Raw genomic sequence first — 19,796 nt, 5'->3', positions numbered from 1 at the left:
GCAAACCAACTAGTCTAAACATAAACCCATACAGGACTGGTGCATTTCAGACTGGATCTCTGATCTAAGAGAGACATACTCAGTCGGTTGTACCTTCCCACCTAAAAAGCATGTCACTAGTGGTAACCCACAGGATTTTGTCCCAAGTCCCTTTCTCTTTGGTATCTATTTCTCCAGTGTGAAGGCCATTGTCAAGGGCATATGGCTAACCAAGTCTGTATATGGCTGTATACTGGCTGCTATTATTATTATTATTGCTAGAATCCATTCTGATGAAATCCCTATGTGAGGGAAGAAAGTGCTCAATCTAGTAATTCTATGTGGTGTTTTTATTTATCTAGTGGTTAAAAATAAACTTCAAGTATTTTTTCATCTCAGCAGTGATACTTCTTGATTTTCTGCAAGAGTTATACTGTGAGGGGTGATCACTGTAGGAACAGATATATTTTCTTTTTAAATGAGCTTCTAGTATCAAAGTAAAGCAAGAAGGAGTAGGAGAAAACCAGATATGGTGAAGAACTGAACTTCATAACGTGGAATCTAAAACTGAGAGTGATGTATAATTAATTAATAATTTAATTGCAAGAAATAGAAGGATTTTGAGAAGAGGAAAGAGTGGGGAACCAGGAAGTTGGGTATAGATGAGCAAACAATGGCAATCAGTTTAGGTTAAGAAGTTTATAAATGTTAAAACATGTAAAGTAAATAATTTGATGATCCATTGGCAGTGTGCTGGGTTGATTCATGATGGTATACATTAGTGTACACTTCATGGAGAGAGATAATTAATATGAAGGAATTTATTAACTAGTGTTTAAAATAAGTTGATATTAGTTGCTGCAGCAGTTGAAATAACTGTAAATGCTAAGTTCAGCATGTGGAACAAAAGGATGAGATGTGATATATAGATTAGGATGATACCCATTGAAAGAAAAATTTAGCAAAGAGAACATCTAGATGGAATGAAAAAGAGAGTGCTGATCAAATCGCCTCCGCTGAAAATGGACCTACGTCCAATCGGACACTCCCGGTCAACAAATTTAAATAAATAAATAAAAATAAATAAATAAATTAAAACACTTGGCTGTTCTAATATTTGGTTTACTGCATGTTGAGAGAATATGGCATTTAGGTAAAAAGCGTGAAAGCTTGGTTGCTGCACCAAATAACATTGACTTAATTCAGAGAGGCTAGTGTTTGTATCTGTGATGTTTATCTAACCTGCTGGCATAGAGTTTTCATCCTGTGTACACCAGAAACAAGTGGAGTTCAGACAGTTATCCTTATTTCAAGAATCAAGGGCCGTGTCAAAAATAAACAATGGTAAAGATCCCAAATTAGAGACAGCTTTAAATATTAATACATTTCATTTCAAAAGCTGATGGAATAAGAGCATTTTAATTATTATGCATTTTCTATAAGTATATTAATCTAATGGCTGCCATTTTTATTCACTTTAAGCCAACAACTTTCAGAAAAAAATTACAGATTTGGGGTTGAGGTTGAAATGCTGAGTTAGAAACAGGGATGCTGCTAAAGTCAAGAAGAGTTGAGATAATATGATACAGACCACCCGTAGGAAGGGCAGAAGTGAAGTAACTGATTACCAAATTTTTATCCATGAGGAGGTGAGAGAACCAATGAGGAACACTGACTTTTGGTAGAGGCTGGTACTAATCTCATGGTCCACTCACCAAACCACTCCAAGTCTAAAGGCATCCTTTGCTTTGCACATTCTTAGTAATGGTGCATTTTGAAGTTCCTGCACTGTAAGGGACAGGCAAACCTCGGGAGGACCTCCTGTTAGGAAATCTGCCTCTCTGCATTCCATACTAGCAGCTGCTGGTTACAGGAAAAAGCAAAGCAGCCATGGTGAAAAGAGATAATATGGCATAATTGCGGTTACAACTTATGGCTGTGGATGAAAGCAAATCTTGGGAGGGACAGAGCCTAAAGACAATAACATGGACACAAAAATATACTACCTAACATAACAATATAGGTTTTACTTTTGGGAAAAAAACAAGTTCATCTACATATAGGATAGGATAGGTGAAAGTGTTTATATATATAGAAGAAGTCCAAGGATGAGTGTTTTGGGAAGACCTTTGGTACATGGTGGAGGAACAGAGAATTAATTAGAGGCAAAGATCTCTAATGCCTATGTGGGAAGCAATCAGATATCTGTGGCAGGTAGCTGTGGTCCTCGCTGCACATACTGAGTCAATATAACAGTAAAAAAGAGACATTGAGTCACATGCTTTCCTGAGGTCTGAAAAACTGCATATAATCACATAATCTGGTCTTTTCTTCTACAGTTATGGTTGTTGAGAATAAGTACATCCTGATATCTGCTCTAATGTTTGCAATACAAGGTAGTAAGTTATGGTTCAAAATTTGCAGGGGAGTATTTTGTCCTAGGATTTTAGTTAGCTGGGACAGTAAGAAATTCCTCCTGTGGTTATTCGCACTGGGATATGCACTTTCTTTGAAAGAGCAACAGTGATCAGTTGTTTCCAGAGATCTGGAATACTACCTGAAGAGATGAAGAGGTTTATGACATAACTAAGAGAACATGGAATGAAATGAATGCAAGCTTGTAAAAATTGTGGGTATAACCCATTAGCACTAAGTTCTCTGACTGGAGGAAGCTGCTGTAAAAATTCTGTAACTTCACTTAAAGGTAATAGCCTAGATATAGGAAGGAGTGTGGTGGGGAAAGACCAGAAATGAAGAGAGAAGTTGGAATCAGTGGGTGGTTTGTCTTTGGGATGTTTTAAGATGAAAAAACATCTATGAAGATTTTGGCAAGATGCTTGACGTTAGAAATGAGTTTACCCCTTATAAAGAGGGAGAGGTTATTTTCTTTGATGCTTTCCTGTCATATACAACATTATTCTGGTCTAGAAATTTCTACTACTGAACAGATTTTGCAACTGTCACTGATTTGTATTTATCATTAGTGTTCAAGTACTCAAGATGGCCTCCATTCTGAGACTCACCCTCAGATCTCCATAAGGGAGTTTAGGTCTTTAATCTTCATTAAAGTACAGCCCCATGCTCCTTTTCTCTTTGGATTCCTAGCTTTATAGGTAAATCCTAGGCAATCATTCTGCAGGCAATCACAAACCTAGCCATTATTCAATAGTTCTCTCCAGTATCATCCAATAACTTTTCCTCAATTACTGGTTTATTTAGTTAAACTGTAGCAAAGCCCTGTTTATCTCTTAATTCATGTCTCCCATCATAGGCAGCAAACGACAGTCAACCAAGTTTATTGCAGTTGACATATCAGATTACTTTGTGTAAGTATTTCTCTTGACATATGTGGGTCATTAGCCCGCAACTGATATTACAAAGTTGATAGAAGCCTACCAAACCATGTTTATGAAACATGAAAGCTGTTAGTTGCAGAAAAATTATCAAGGCAGCAAAAGGAATGAAGCAACTTCACAGTACACTGGAGATGTTAAAGGTTGTTGCTATGAATTATATTCAGAAAGCATATAAATCATGCAATGTAGTCATTTTGTCTAAAAGAAGGTATAAATGTACCATGAAACATATTTAATAGCTTGTACTTGATTTAGATCAGCATGAGGTAGTGAAAACAAATTGATGCCGTCTCCAGTGATAAGCCATTGATTCACAACACTGCTATTGCAAGTAAATGCAGCACAAATTGGGCCAAGGCCAAGTTTTATTACAGGGACAGAAAGTGCATTGTGGGTAGTATGTGCATATTGGCATTATCTTTGGCATGGCACTGTTGAGTGTCCATTACATAATGCATGGTTCACCGTGTTCATTGTGATGGCAGACCTATACATCATGCATGTAGTTTGCTTTTTTTTTTTTGTATACTTTGTTTGCCATTGTTGTTTGGCAAACAATTGTAGTTATATGTTATGCATACACATACCTACAGTTAGCCAAAGAGGTGCTAGGTAAGGCCTGCTCATGGCATGCACATACTGCTGTTGCCAGTCTGGTTGGCGTGGTGGGGGGGGGGCAGGATTATTTTTTGCAGGGTTTTTCAGGTGTTGTTGTAAAGATGTGTGTTTATGGGGGGGAGCATATTTTGAAAGATGCAGCTTACCAATGATATATCTGATTATATTTAAAAATTGTACACCATAATATACATGGTGAAATCCTGCTGGTCTTCTTGGGGATGTACTAAAATGTTCCTCTGGACTCATTGTGGAGGTCTCATTTATATTCTGAGTGGCCATATAGATGCTTGAGGGTAGTACCTGTGTGACAATGTATTTAGAAGTATTCCTCCTCCATTTGTGTCTTGGGGTAACTTCTCAGGGGTTAGGCATTACTAGAGCAGGCATAACACTGCTTCAAGGAACCCATGGGAAACTGCATCACTCTGAAATATATGCTGTGTATGTACATTATGATCTCTATCTGTGTATTTTTACACAGATGTCTCTATATGCCCTGTGCCATTGCAGATATAGAGTATTCCCATAGGGCTTAAACATTTACCCAGATGCCTAATAAATTGTTCCAAACATGCCTTGTTTAACATGAGCTTACCTACAGGGTTTGTCTCTAAAGTATGGCAAACTGAAGTGGTGAAGCCCCTACACAAAGTTGACCCTATCACTGTCCTTGGAAACTATAAACCCATTAACCTGACTAGTCTGATTTGCAAAGTCATGGAATGCACTATGATATAAAATCTTATCAGGCTAAACTTACATCAGTTTAAATTTGTCAAAAGGAGATCTGGTCTGCTCATTTAACTGAACTTCTTTGAGAAAGTCACACAGGTTGTTGACAGTAGTCAATCTGTTCACACAGCTTTTTTGGATCTGACCAAATTATTAACACTGTACCCCATGCTGGCATTGTAAACAAGTTAAGTGTCTTTAAAGTACATCCTTACATGGTAAGGTGGATAGCCAAATGGATGACTAAATGAACCCACATTGTTAAGATAGAAGGTGCCTCCCAGAAATCATGAAGGTAACTAGTGGTATGCCCCAGGGCTCAGTACAGGAACCCTCCACCCCTTTTCATTACTACTTTTCCAGTTACCAGACTTGGAATTATTTGTATGTATTTGTAACCATTGTATGCATATGCAGTTGTTATAATTGCACGTAGCCATGTTTCTTTGTCAAATAGTTCAGGTCAGGGCTAAAAATGGTCTTCAGACCAATCCACTTATGGTTGCAAATGCTAAATAAATAAATAAATAATAAAATGTGTGTGTGTGTGTGTGTGTGTGTGTGTGTGTGTGTGTGTGTGTGTGTGTGTGTGTGTGTGTGTGTGTGTGTATTCTGTGGCTCAGGTTTGATTTATAACTTGGGCATCTGCTGGAGCGGGTGAGAGGAGGATGGGCATGCTTATCCTTGGGAGGGGCAGGGTGATGGAGCAGGTTATAACTTGCCCCAACTCCTCAGAGGAAAAGCAACAGATGCAAATATAATCTGGTAGTGTGCATTTGCCTCAACAAGTCACTTAAGGATGAATGCTTTCATCACAACTGGAAAGAAGGATTTTATTTTATTTTCATTTAAACTTGTTAATTGGGGTTGAGCACTAATCACAAATGACCGATTTCAGTCTCAGTCCTAGTAGGAGAAGAGAGATGTAAATTCAGCAAAAACCAACAAGACAGTAAAGAAATTACATAATCAACTATTAACCACAAAACAGGATTAAGTAGTATATATAGTAGCATTATTATACAATATTTACAATAAGGAGAAAACAAGGTAAGTAATATTACACTCAACATGTAAAAGGATTAAAACTCTGTGGGGAAGGTGCAGAGGCCCTTATGATGATAGGGATTGCATACCCCCCCCCCAGATGTTGGATTAGTGTCATACAAACAAATTCTTTGAGGGCTGCCTGTATGATAGCGTCTGCAGCCAAAACTCACCCATGCGAAATGAATGGGTCAGCTGGCATATGAGAGGGCTGGAGTTAGCAGGCAATAGCGAGAAAACAAGCCTAAAAATGGTACGTTAGCCTGGAGCTTAACAAATCTATAATAAGCCACAGCACCTTTACCACTAAATAATAATTATGACTCGGCTGGCTAAGAAATTATCTACAAGCAAACTGCAAGAAGGCAACTATCATATTGACAACATACCCCTTAGAGTTGACCCAGTAGTCAGGGGCTTAGGGACACAGATAGTAATCTAGCCTTTGACCATCATGTGTCTACAGTGGTGATCAAATCATTCTATGTTGCACAACTTATAAAGAAAGGTATGGCATCTAAGTCCAAGGAAGTCATTGTTCCACTGTATGTGGCATTCATCAAACCTAGCATGGAGCACAATGCCCCCTTTGGTATGTACCTAACCAGGCATCTGCAACAAAGAATACAGGGCATAAGTAAAATGTCCTATGCAGACCACCTCAAGGCACATCCCTGTATTCTGTCTCCTACAGGTTTTTGAGGAGGGATCTATGACTGGCATACAGGGCATTGTCAGACCCCACTCTGATGGACCACCTGCATATCCACAAAACAAACAGCACCAGAATTACTCACTTCAAAGATTTAAACCTTCCCTGTGATATAAATAGGATCTACTGGAGACATAGGTATGGATCCCAGAGGCTACCATGTCTATGGAACAGGATCCCCATCCATGTGAAGCAGAGTTCTTCCCTAATCCAAGTCAAGTGCAACTTGAAAAATTGGATGGGAAACTGGAAATTCACCCCAGGTGTGGCACCTGTGTCTCTAATGGACATAGGTAACCTGTAAATGGTTCATCTCCCAGGCCCATACTTACACTTATCAAGGGTATCAGAACTTGTTAGAGATTTGGGATGCGTGGCTAGGCTTAAAAAGGCCCTTGTGATCGTTAGCCTAGTAAACACCTATGAACCTATGAACATGTTCCCAGCCTATACACTGAAAATTATGCATGTCTCTGTCCAAAAGGTGCTACATTGCTTTGGTCAGTCCATGTTTTTCCTGCCAAAGTGGGTGAGTCAGCAATGGCCAGTTGTTCCCACTCTACATAGTTTGTTGTTCCAGAATCCAGTTTTCTAGCTGATTTTTGGTCACCCCATTCCCACCCAGACCATTATCGCTTTACACCACTTAGCTAATATACTCTTTTCATAAACTTTTAATAGCTTACAGTGAAATTATATTCAATATGTTGCAAATCTTTGAATTGCAACTTTGTTTCTAAAATCTATATTAAAAATAGGTACAAACAAAAGCACAGTCTTGCCCCATTATTTGTACGAAAAAAAATCAAGACAAAGCCAGATGTTTTCCCATCTTATGTATAATGACATTAGCAGAAAAGGGGTATATTAAATGCATTAGGTGGTATTGAAAGTAGTAGCACATACAGAAGATAGAAAACTGCATAATTCTAACAGTAAGGCATAGAAAAAGTCAGGTCAGCATAACAGTATTTGGGAAAAATGGTTTTACTATGAAACATCAAATTATCTCCAGATGAAGATACAACCAGACAAAATGAACAAACCCCAAAAATAAAAAAGGGAATACAAATTTTGTTGGAAAGGGAGCAACCCCCCAAATCTCCACACCTTCTCACTTTTATATATTAACCCCACTGTCATGTACTATTGGGAAGGATAATAAATACACACACAGTAAAGTACAATTTCCCTTAAGGGTGCATAGAGATCACAGTGAGTCTGGGGCTGGTTTCCCCCTTTCTTTCCAGATCCCCAATAAGACTCCCCACTGGCACAGCTATAGGGTTCAGATCTCAACCTAGTGGGCAAGGTAAAACCTCCAGCACCCTCTCTGTCCAACCAGTGCTTTGTGTCCCTACCCAAGTAGCTGACACACACACACTTTGAGATATGAGTTATATACAAACACACAGACACTCCTGGGGAATGCTGGCACAGATTTTCCAGCTGTTCCCCCTTTCTGTCCCATCTAAAAGGTAGTACCAACTGCCACCACCCACTAATATCAGCTACTAAAAAGGCCCTTAACAAAGGGTGTCCAATTATTACTATACAATATTATTATCCAAATGGTAAGTGCAACTGAACAGTCAAGGCTTATTTGGAGTGACTTGGACAGTATCACTATATACATGCAATCTACTCTAGAGCTTAAATTATCTGTACACAAAACAGCCACAGTTGAAAGGTTTAAAAATATGTAATAATAAATAATAAAAACACAAGACAATACTACTTACTACACTGTGCTAGTCAAGAGTTCAGAGATCACAGAGAAATACTTAAAATAATGCAGTAGAAAAGTTCTGACATCAATACAGAAAAAAACGCTAATCTAATATTCCTATTTCCAAGCTATATCTAAGAGAAACCACAGTTTTAAAATAAACTTACATATAGAGCATAGGCAGTGCTGTTGGTGATGTTGGATGTTCTGAAGACAAATGCAAAATGGTCTCTGATTCTCTCTCTTTAAATTGATAACACAGTGCTGCTTCACATTACATCATTCTTAACAATGTTCTGTTTTCACAGACTAACAGAAACTCAGAGATTAATAGCACTTTTGATCTTGCAGCTGGCCAGGAAGCCAGAGCAATAAAATAAATTATACATGTAAATTCTAGCCATTAACTCTGGCCTCAAAACAATAGAAAGAATTCCTTCATTTAGACATCTCATCTCTGAGTTTTGACATCAAACAATTACACAATGCTTGACTTGTCAGCCTTCCTACAGCAGAGTGCACTGTTGTTACATTTTTGCAGTTCCACATTTAACAGCATTTTCTTCCATTTAAAAGAACAAGCCTGTGGCTTATATTAATATTTACAAATGACAGAATTATCTAAAAAATTCTATCTGGCTAGGCTGGCAGCCTTCACCTATCTTCACACCATCCTGTATGTGTCAAGATAAAATATTCTGATATCTTGTATGTAGCATGGTTTTGGTATCAAGCAATATTTGATGCCTAGAGGTGCAGTAGGAGGTAACTGCAGAAATGTCTGGAGGCGCACTCGGATGTAACCGTACCAGTGGCCATAGCCCTGGAAGAAGTATCAGCAAAATCATACACACTGCAAACAATGAGTAGTGGACTGTGCAATAGAATATACTAAGTTATTTAAAGCAGATTTTTCTTCACAAGAAGAAAATGTAGCTAAAAACATTCCTGGTGCTTTCACAATATGCTAGAATATACTTTAAGATATGAGCCTGGCAAATTATTATTCTGAAATTCAAAGCTGCAGAAGTATATACTTTTTTCCCACACCTATCAATAATTTCCCATCCTTATTAGAAAGAGTGAGACTGGAATTAGCTAAGTGCTTAACAGCAGAGGAGTCAACTAAGGCTATAGTTGCTGGGTCAACTTTGGGAATAGCATATAAAAGTGTAAAATACTGAGGAACTTTATACATCCTATGGACCTTTTTGTAGACAGCTGTCATACTATCAGGAAAATTGCTGGCAGTAAGACACACATCCTACAAAGCAGACAGGACAGGAGAAATGGGCGTAGGTTATGGAAAATCCTTCTGTAATAACTGATAGGAGTTTTTGAGAGGCTGAGAAACCTCAGTGTTCTCCAACTGAAAACACTGGGACATTCCAGCAATAGCCTCAGAGAAAGAGAAACCCTCACAGAGAAAATCAGAAAGAGAGCTCTCCTCTGAGTCTGAATCAGAAATCTGAGGACAAGACCCTGAATCCATCCCTGCATCTTCCTGTTCAGATTCAGAGTCTGGAATCTCTACAGGAAAAGGAGGCATCCCACTTTCTTTTACTGAAAATGACTCTACATGAAGGCTTGATAGCCTGAATCAAACTGAGCCAGTCCCAGTGAACCACTCCTATCTAAAGAAATTTGAGGGGGCATAGATACATGCTTGGCTTTCTGTTTTTTTTTTTTTTGACAGGAAGAATGGGGCCAGCCATGTTAGTAATGGCAGTTGCTGCTTCCCTAGAGATGGCCACAGCATTCTGACACAACAGAGAAACCTTCCCTGCTCCCTCTCCCAGGACCAGCAAGAGTAGTTCTACCTTGTTCACTGAGGAGACCCCAACAGCCACAGAGGAAGTGACTAACCCCTGGTCCATAGTGGCTTTAGGTGCTACAGCAGAGGGATCTGTAGTAAAAGGTGAGTGGTGTGAGCCACAATAGATGGCCACAGAAGAGTCAACTACCAGCAGCTGAGGCAAATTGCTAACCTGCTGAGGTGACAAAGGCTGCTTGCTTAAGCTTTTCTGTTTGCAGCTGGAAGGACTGACCATGAGACAGACAATCTGTTCCATGATCAAGCTGAAAAGGGTGCCTCTGTCCTGTGGAAAACAAGCAACAATGCCAGTAAAACTACCAGTCCACAAAGGTTACTTTTTTGACAACAAAACACAGTAGAAAGTATGTTACAGTCTTGAGAAAATCCATTAAAGCACAACACTTATAGCTTTAAAATAAGTTTCCTAAAGAGGAAAGTAATAAAACATCAGATAAAAAATAAGAAAATGGATTTTTACCCAAACAGATCTTATCTGACCAGCTACGGAAAGCACAAGCTGGCTGTCAATTCTCAAAAGCTTCAGAGGATCATGCTCTTCAGCCGCAGTAAAGATATGAAGTGCTTCATGCAGAAACTTGTCTTTTAGTCAGCTCAGCTTGAGCTGCTTGACAGTTTGGGTGTGTCGAACTGCCTTGAAACTTTGAAAGCTGGCCAGCTGTTATAACCTGGACAGGATATAGCCCATATAGTAAGGCTACTACAGTTGTGATCAATATGAAGAACATCCAATAGTACTGTGGTCTTCCAACATCAAAGGTGAATGTGTTACATGTTGAGTCAATGACACTGTTTTTTCCTTTATTGCTGCTTTCTTTTCCATATTACTGTTTGTAAGAGGGAGGGGGGCTCCTCTTAAGAATTAAATGGAGTTAAGGGGGAGCCCCCTTCAAACAGTATTACAAAAGTACAGGTTACAGATAGTGTTGACATAGGCTATGCTTATATCAGACAGAATTTGGTACATCAACAAATGTCATATTCACAATGTACAGACTATACTCTCTGTAATAATGAAAAGCTCCCATTACATTCAGTGTTTGGTGAAACTGGTCCCTAAAAATAAAATTAGTCCTTTTAATGCTGACTCCTTATCACAAAAGACTGCAGAAAGTGAAAAAACACTAATTCATGATTTCTGGAATATAAAATAAGTTGTGTGTATATAAACATTGTGTATGTGTTGAATGGAAAGGAAAATGACAAGCATATACATAGCAAGATCATATAGCTTTTTCATGTGGTACAAATACTCAGGAGGAAATCCATACTGGCTGAAACCTACCAAAATGTCATGCTGGGATAAACTATCCCAGCTGTGTTGTAGGGAGCTGAACCCTCTGCACTTTGTAACTATTGTCAGTACCTCTGATCTCACCAAATCTCTGGATGAATGATTTTCTTTCGGTGTCTGCCCATGTGGGATATTCAGTTTAACTGAATCGGCTTTAACCAAGCAGTCACTGAAAATTTGCTAGCACACTGTGTGGTGAGGGAATAACAATAAATATGCAGAATAAGACAGGCACTCAAAGCATGCAATGAGGAATGAAGTACAAGTAGGAGAACTGAACTGATTTTTAATTATTAAAGAAAGTAGCAAAATGCTAAATAGGTGATGACTCAGCAGGTTGCATTCTCACCTTCAATGCTGGGGTGGTCTGAAGACTCTGAGTTCTAGCAGCATATCAGGCACTTGAATTCGTATTCCTTAATTATCACTACAACACAGAATGAGGGTAGTTGTTGCACTGTTGAAATGCAACCTTTGAATGAAATGTGATTTAATGGTAGAGGGCAAATGAATTTAAAGCTCCAATGACACTTGTTTGACCAAGAGATGCTGAAACTTTATTAAAATAAAATATAATAACAACATCAGATATATTTCTTTATTTAACATTTGTTTACCAGGAAAGTCCAACTTGGAACAAAGCCAATTTTCAGAGGAGGAACACTCCAAACATGTGTGTTTGTAACGTGAGAAGAAACCCACACAAACACAGGGAGGACATGCAGACTCCCAGCCGAGAATTGAACCGTAGAACCTCTTGCTGTGGGGTGACAATGCTGCACCACTGTGCCAGCCAATATATATATATATATATATATATATATATATATATATATATATATATATATATATATAACATATTCATTTTCCCTTAACACATAAGGAATTTAGACCTCAGTTACTCTACCTCTTTATCCTCCTGACCTAATAACAATACAATGTTAAATAAATACATATATCTGATGTTGTTATTATTATATTTTATTTTAATTAAGTTTCAGCAGCTCTTTTTTATTTTTTAGTTTCTTCATTTTGTGTTGGTACTTGTATATGTTTGGAGCTTATCTCCCCGGGCCTCCGCTGTAAATGGACTTTGATCCAGTCGGACTATCCCGGTCAACAAATGTAAAATAAATAAATAAATAAAATTATACAATGATATGAAATAAAAACAATAAATGTAAAAGACAAAAAAAGACCACTAACCTAGAACTCATGGAGTACACTTTTATGTCACATTGTATAGTGAACCCTCTATGTTTTTCAATACTTTACTGTAGTGCTGGTGACATTTTAGCAACAACTCTTGGCTGGGTGTGGCTATCACAGGATTTACCAATGGCTGTTGTGGTTTGATCATGAGGGTGAAGCCCAGATGATTAAATAAAGCCAGCCATGTTTTTTGCTATTATACAATAACATTATTTAAGAAATTGCTTACCTTTCTTAAATAATGTCTCTGTATAAAGGCACTTCAGTCTTCTTTCGTGTTGTCTTTGGTTTGCTGATGCACTATGCATCCGTATGAGAATTACATCAGTACAGTGCAAGACAAGTAACAGAGAATAGAGCATCTCCATTGCTGTTTTTTAACTATTTAAAAAAAATAGAAAAAATAAATATGAGGAAAAGTGCAAAAGTACGAGGCAAAATCAGGTACATTTCTGCTTCTTTTGTTTTGCAGAAATTTACCTGATTTTTTTATTATATTTTTTCTCTGTCCCTGGCTGTTATTGAGCATGTGCTAATAGAAAGTCTAGCTCCTCAAAGGTAATTCAGAGGCCGGACTGTTTTCTGTTAATAAGTACTTGATTAACAACAGGTGCACTGGCTGTGCTGTCCAATCAGCATACTCATTTTTGAACAGTAATGAGCCTTTACTGTATAACTACTAGTTGACTAACAGAATCAACAACCTTTTTTCACACTTTTGTGACAAGTTGTTATGTGACATACCTTTACAGTAAAAGAAAAATTGATAGTTTATAGCTCATAGCACATACACACATGATTATTTAATGAATGGTTGAACTGTTCATGATCAACACAAAAAATTGACCATTCATTATAGCAACAACATACCAGGGTGACACACAGTAAGTAGAAAAAGGAAAGAAATTTCCTTTTCCATTGTCCTACCCATAACCCTACCACACATTCAGGTCAAATTTGTTTGAATAGTAATCGTGTTATGGAAAGTGCTTTTTTAAGGTAAGCTGCCCCCTGGTAATACATGTTAACCCTAACCCTGCCCCTAACCCTAGCATGCAGCTTACTTTACAAAACCCCTTTTCATAACACTATCACTGCACAAGACAGCTAGGACACTCACCATACACACACGTGCACGCATTACATAGAACCACTAACAGTCACACTCCCACACACACTAAATCTATTGCCTACCCTAACACTTACCCTAACCATAAAATGCATACAATTGCACAGAAACTCCCTGCCCCACTAATAACCTTTGTCGACCAACCAGAATTCACTCAACTTACCATCCATACAAATGGTCTTTCACTCACGTCTTATAGCTGCTCACTTGCTGACTTGCATTTTGTGTATATGCATTTATATATTTATATTTGTGTGTGTGTGTGTGTGTGTGTGTGTGTGTGTGTGTGTGTGTGTGTGTGTGTGTGTGTGTGTGTGTGTGTGTGTGTGTGTGTGTGTGTGTGTGTGTGTGTGTGTGTGAGTGTGTGTGTGTGTGTGTGTACTTATAAAAAGCACAGCAACAAAGTCATGCACGATTTGAAAGCACCTTTAACAGATGAAATAAATATGCTGTAATTCGTGTGTACTTTGGTGAATATGCATATATATATATATATATATATATATATATATAGTATATGTATATATATATATATATATATATATATATATATATATATATATATATATATATATGTATAATATATATATATATATATATATATATATATATATATATATATATATATATATATATATATATATATATATATGTATGTAGTATAGAGAGAGAGAACATCCAAAAAAATCATTAAACCAACACTTGTTTGAAATGTAAAAGAAAAACAGCCTTTTTGCAGAGGAACAAGCCCCTCCCAGACTTGCACAGCCCCACTACTTACATATACCAACTCTGAGATCACACAACTGCAGGGTAGAGGAGGGTCTCCTTTTCCCCACTTAATGCTGATCTCAAAGCATATTCATCCTTCTCTAATTATTGCAGAAAGGTTCCTGCCTTTCTTATAGAAGCAGCTCTATTTAACATTGCAATATTTGCAGCAGTATTATTTACATTCTTGTATGACAGTTTTGGTTCATTTTGGCATATCAGTTGGAGAGAACTGCCATGCTATGCAACATTGGCTCCCTCCCCAGCTTGAAACCCTCAGTTTCAAACCCACTAGATGGACTTTGAGTCTTAAATAGACCATCTACATTGTTGTGGGTCATGCCTGGTTTATGCTGTACTATAAATTTGAATGGTTGCAAGGAGAGTTAACAACTACACAACTTTATGTTCCTGTCTTACAGCCAATTTAACCACACTGTGTGTGTGTGTGTGTGTGTGTGGGGGGGGGGGTATCTGTCATCAATATGGACTCCTGGATGACAAGGGAATACTTTAGTGAAGACTGACCACTTGGACACCAAGAGTTCCTTCTCAGTAGTGGAATACTTGGTTTCTGCTTTATTTAACTCGTGACTCATAAAGCATAGAAGTTTTTTTTCCCCATCAAAAGTTTATGATTGCACTACCCAAGGCCCCAAAATCTGGAGAAGCTAAGAAAGGCTCTGTACACAATCTTTTCTTTAACTGCTTGAAAGCATTGCCCGTCTCTAGTGTCCTCCTTAAATAAAGTCAATATGAAACATTTCCATCAGGGTTGGGTTAGAGACTTCCTTGTAGGTCAGAAACAGATCACTCCTCAGTAATCAGTAGGAAACTGAATACGGTAATAGGGTTATTAATTGGTCCACTTATGACATGTTGGTTATACCATGTATTTTTCTGGTGAGAAACCTCTTAGGACACTTCAACTGTTTGCAGGTGCTTGGTGAGGTATATGGCAAAGGGTGCATTGTACTTAGTTACTGGTCTGATGTGGGCTGAGTACAGTAGTAATATGACATCTTTAGATCTGGATGCCATGCCCTTACTTATAAACTGAGCCGCATAGAAAGATTTCCTCACCACTGTGACACATGGTGGTCAAAGATCAGATTACTGTCTAATACAATACCCAGATCTCTCACCACTGGGTCAACTCATGGAGGGGGGGGTGCTATTGATGTAATTTACAGGGATATTTGATTTCCCAAAGGTTATTATTATGCACTTCTTCTCATTTAGTTTGATGCCATGGCTCTGACACCAATCACTAGTCTGTGTCAGATCTTTTGGTAGGATATCAACATTGTTTGGGGAGTCAGTCATTGCCCCCAAATTGCAGTCATCAGCAAAGACAGTCAGCAAAAGGCCATCTAGATTTGGCTTGACATCTGCGAAGTATATTACAAACAGGAGGGGGGGGGGGTCCAGCACTGAGCCCTGTGGTGCTCCACTGGTGACTGTTCTCTTGCTGGATATAGATTCCCCCACTCTAACAACATGCGTCCTATTCTTGAACCATTTAGCTATCCATCTGGTGATGTAGAGAATTATGCCCAATTTTGTGAGTTTATCTATAATACCTGAGTGAGGTATTGTGTCAGTTGCCTTGGCCAGGTCAGGGTAGGCAGTATGCACTGTCTTACCCTGATCCATGGCCTTGGTCACTTTCTCAAAGAAGTCCACCAGACTAAGCAGGCAGGACCTGCCCTTGATGAAGCCAGACTGGGTTGGGTTAGAGTCTGAAGATTTTATGTGTTGTCGTTAATCAGGTTTATGATTATCCTTTCCATAGTCTTGCATATGGGGCTAGTGAGACTTAAGGTCGGTCAGTTGATGATCCCCTCTTGTGCAGAAGGATGACTGTTGCTGTCCTCTAGTCTACTGGGACAAAGCCTGTCTGGAGACTGTGGTTAAACAGAGATCCAAGTGGGTCTGCTAGGTCATATTTCAAGCTTTTTAATAGGCACCCTGGGATTCTGCCAGGGTCCATTGATGACATGTTTCTAGCTTTAGAGAGTGCAGTGATGACCTGTTCTTTTGTGATAACAGGCAAAGTAATGGTAGGGAATATTTTATAGGCAGTGAGGTGATGAGAGGGTGAAATCTGAGCTGAATTTATCGGCCAGCAGGTTTGCTATTTCTTCTGGCTGAGTATATGTAGTGCCATCTACAGCACATTCATGAGTGTTTCTCTTAAGATTTTGGACATAACTAAAATGCTTTGTGGTTATCATTTGCTTAGGAGGCTATTTAAGTCTTGTATTTAGCTTTTGAAGACTTGACTAGTTCTCTGTTGTGCTCCTTCACACTTATATCTAGACAGGAATTTCTTCCTTCTCTTGTATAGTCTATTTATGCCATGGGTCCACCAGGGTGGCTTATTTTTCCAGCTAGACCTGGGTTTAGTTTGGTCCGGTACTGACATTTCTATGCAGTTGTTTAACTGGTTGTACAGGGAATTCATATATACTTCTGCATAGGCCTCTGTGTTTTCAGGGTTAGGGTAGCCTTAAAATTACCTATGCTATTACTTAATAGGAGGTACCTTGTCTTGGAAAAATACTTTAGGGTTTTACAGTTTGATGGGTGTACTACCATTACATTTATTTCAAAGGAGACCAGTTTATGATCTGAGCTTACCAATGAGGACATTACACTGGGTGGGTGGGTGGGTGGGTGGGGTTCAATATTCCCCCATGTTTGTGAGTACTATGTCAAGGATATTTGAGCCCCTACTGGGAGAGCAGATCAGCTGTTCGAGATCATTTGCATTGACAAAGCCCAGGAATCTCTGAGCCTGCATGTTAGTGGTTATATATGTTTCCCAGTTTGTGGAGGGGTAGATAAAAATTGCCCATGAATAATGTGTTGGGCTGAATGATAAGTGATTCCAGGAACTTCAAGTATACAGAGTGGTTTTCATGGTTCATAGTTGTGGACCTGTAGCTAGTGATGATATGGTGGGAGATTTTGCCTGTAGTCAGCTGGATATGGAGTAGCTCAAGTGAATCATCCTGCTTGGCCAGTCTGGAGGTGTTATTGCTTTTTATGTACATGGAAACACCTTTTGCTTTCATTTTTTCCTTTTCAGAAGGTGGTCTGAATGTATGATAGGCATTGTGGCCTTGCACTGCTGGGTGCTTTCCTCAGCCTTGAATCAAGTCTCTGTAACTGCACAGATGTCAGCATTCTCCAGTGCAAGGAGAGCTTCCAGGGAGTGCAGTTTCTTGTTAAGATTCCTAGTATTGATCCGTAGTACCTTCAGCTTGGCATTAGAAGAATTTTTATGTTGGCAGGTTTGTTGGTTTGGCACTGCCTAAAAAGACACAATGGGGTGGCTAATGCCTCGGCCAGTATTCGAAAGCCTAGCAGCGACAGGTGCAAACCATCTCTGGAAAAGCTGGTCTGTCTAACATGTTGTCCCACACTGACATATACTGGATCCCCCTGGAATGACACCAGTAGCTAAGTCAATTATTAAAGTAAATAATTTTCTGTTTGTACTGTGGCATCATTCTTAGTGAGTGTACAATGCTGCAAAATGCAAGGCTCATACCAGCCTGTGACATGTATTTAGAAGGGTCCATCATATCTCTCTTCATATAGTCCAGGGAGGTACATCTCAGGTCATTCATACCCACATGGTCTATGACTGAGTCATGCTGGTACTTGTAGTTGAGTGATCTGAGTGCCTGCATGATCCAGAGAATCCTGGCCCCTGACAGGCAATTGACTGTAACCATGTCTTTATCCAACCTGGTGACTGGGCCATCCATATGTCTCTTGATGGAGTCTTTTTGACAAATGGGCTTGCTTGTGGAGACACTGTGGTGTATATTTTTATGTGTAGTGGTTGGTGTTGACTTGGTTGGCCTAGTTTTTGATACGTTACTTGTGAGTACCTCTGCATTTGTGGGTTTATGTGTCGAGACCATATTTAGTGACCTTATTTAATGAGGGGAAATGATGTGCTTGTGTTGGCAACCTCTTTGTCATTTGATTTGTCATTATATGAGAGTCCTGTCTGATGTTTCATAATATAACTACATCTCTCACATACAGTGCTTGTTTGCTTCAGGATTAAGCAGTTGTTAGTATACATGAGACAATTGCTACATTGCCTCATGATGCTCATGTCCACCAAGCTGGCCACAGAGATAGCAGGAAAGTGCCTATCCATGATTCCATTTTTTTTACTATGGGTTTAACCAGGGAGAAAAATGGGAGAATTAACTGGACTGGGATGATAGCACATGGATGAAGAATGGGTGCTGTACTCAGTGTGAACTGCAGCTATCAAACAAGGTGATGCTGCTCTGCATGCAACTCAGATGCTCCTAGAGCAGAAGGAAGACTGGGAAAGGTTGCGGAGATAGTTATTCTGAGGGAAATTTTAACTTGACAGCATTTGTGCTTATATAGGGCACTGCTAACTGTTGTTGTGTGTAGAGCAACTTACCACAGACACTGGGCTTATACAGAATCAGAAAAACAAGTTTTACAACAGCAAGGCCTACAGATCAAGCAGGAAAACACACAATAAGCTTTCAGCCAGTAGCCCCCAATCAGATAAGTTTGCTACAGCACACTTCTGCCACAAAAGTGTAGTCAGAAAACCCTCTTAACATAAAAATGCTGGTTTTAGAGCTCAAGTGCAGGGGAAAACACATACTTTAACTACTACTGTCCTGTAAAACTAGCAAACAGAATGTAATTAAGTACTACAACAGCAGTAGAAACAGTTTAGCTTTGAAACTGTATTAAAGTGCGAGAAATATAACAATTAATACAGGATTCGTATAACATACCGTAAAAATAAGCATCAGAAGTGCAAAATGATACTTATTTTCATTCTTTTAGTAGCAGATGGCTTTAGATGCAGCAGATTCTCTGTAACTCTCAGGCAAAGTAGCCAAACCAAGAGCAGCTCTGTGGAGTTGAACACAAATACACACAAATACTGGGCTTATACAGAATCAGAAAAACAAGTTTTACAACAGCAAGACCTACAGACCAATCAGGGCAACACACAATAATCTTTCAACCAGCAGCCCCCAAGTCAGATAGGTTTGCTACAGCACTCTTCTGCCACAAGAGTGCCGTCAGAAAATGCTCCTAATGTAAAAAATGCTGGTTTTAGAACTCAAGTGCAGGGAAACCACACATTCTAGATACTACTGTTTTATAAAACTACCAGACAATGGAATTAAGTACTATAGTAGCAGTGGAAACAGTTCAGCTTTGCAACTGTACTAAAGTGAGAGAAATTTAACAATAATCTAGGGTCAGTAAGTGCCAATCCTTAGTGTAGTGTGACATAGTCTAGGGTCAGTGAGCGCCAATCCTTAGAGTGTAGTGTGACAGTCTAGGGTCAGTG

This window comes from Protopterus annectens, chromosome 13.part0 (assembly GCF_019279795.1).
Source record: "Protopterus annectens isolate FY-2018-M chromosome 13.part0, PAN1.0, whole genome shotgun sequence".
In the NCBI taxonomy this organism is placed as follows: domain Eukaryota; kingdom Metazoa; phylum Chordata; order Ceratodontiformes; family Protopteridae; genus Protopterus; species Protopterus annectens.
Note: the sequence above shows the minus strand (reverse complement) of the source record.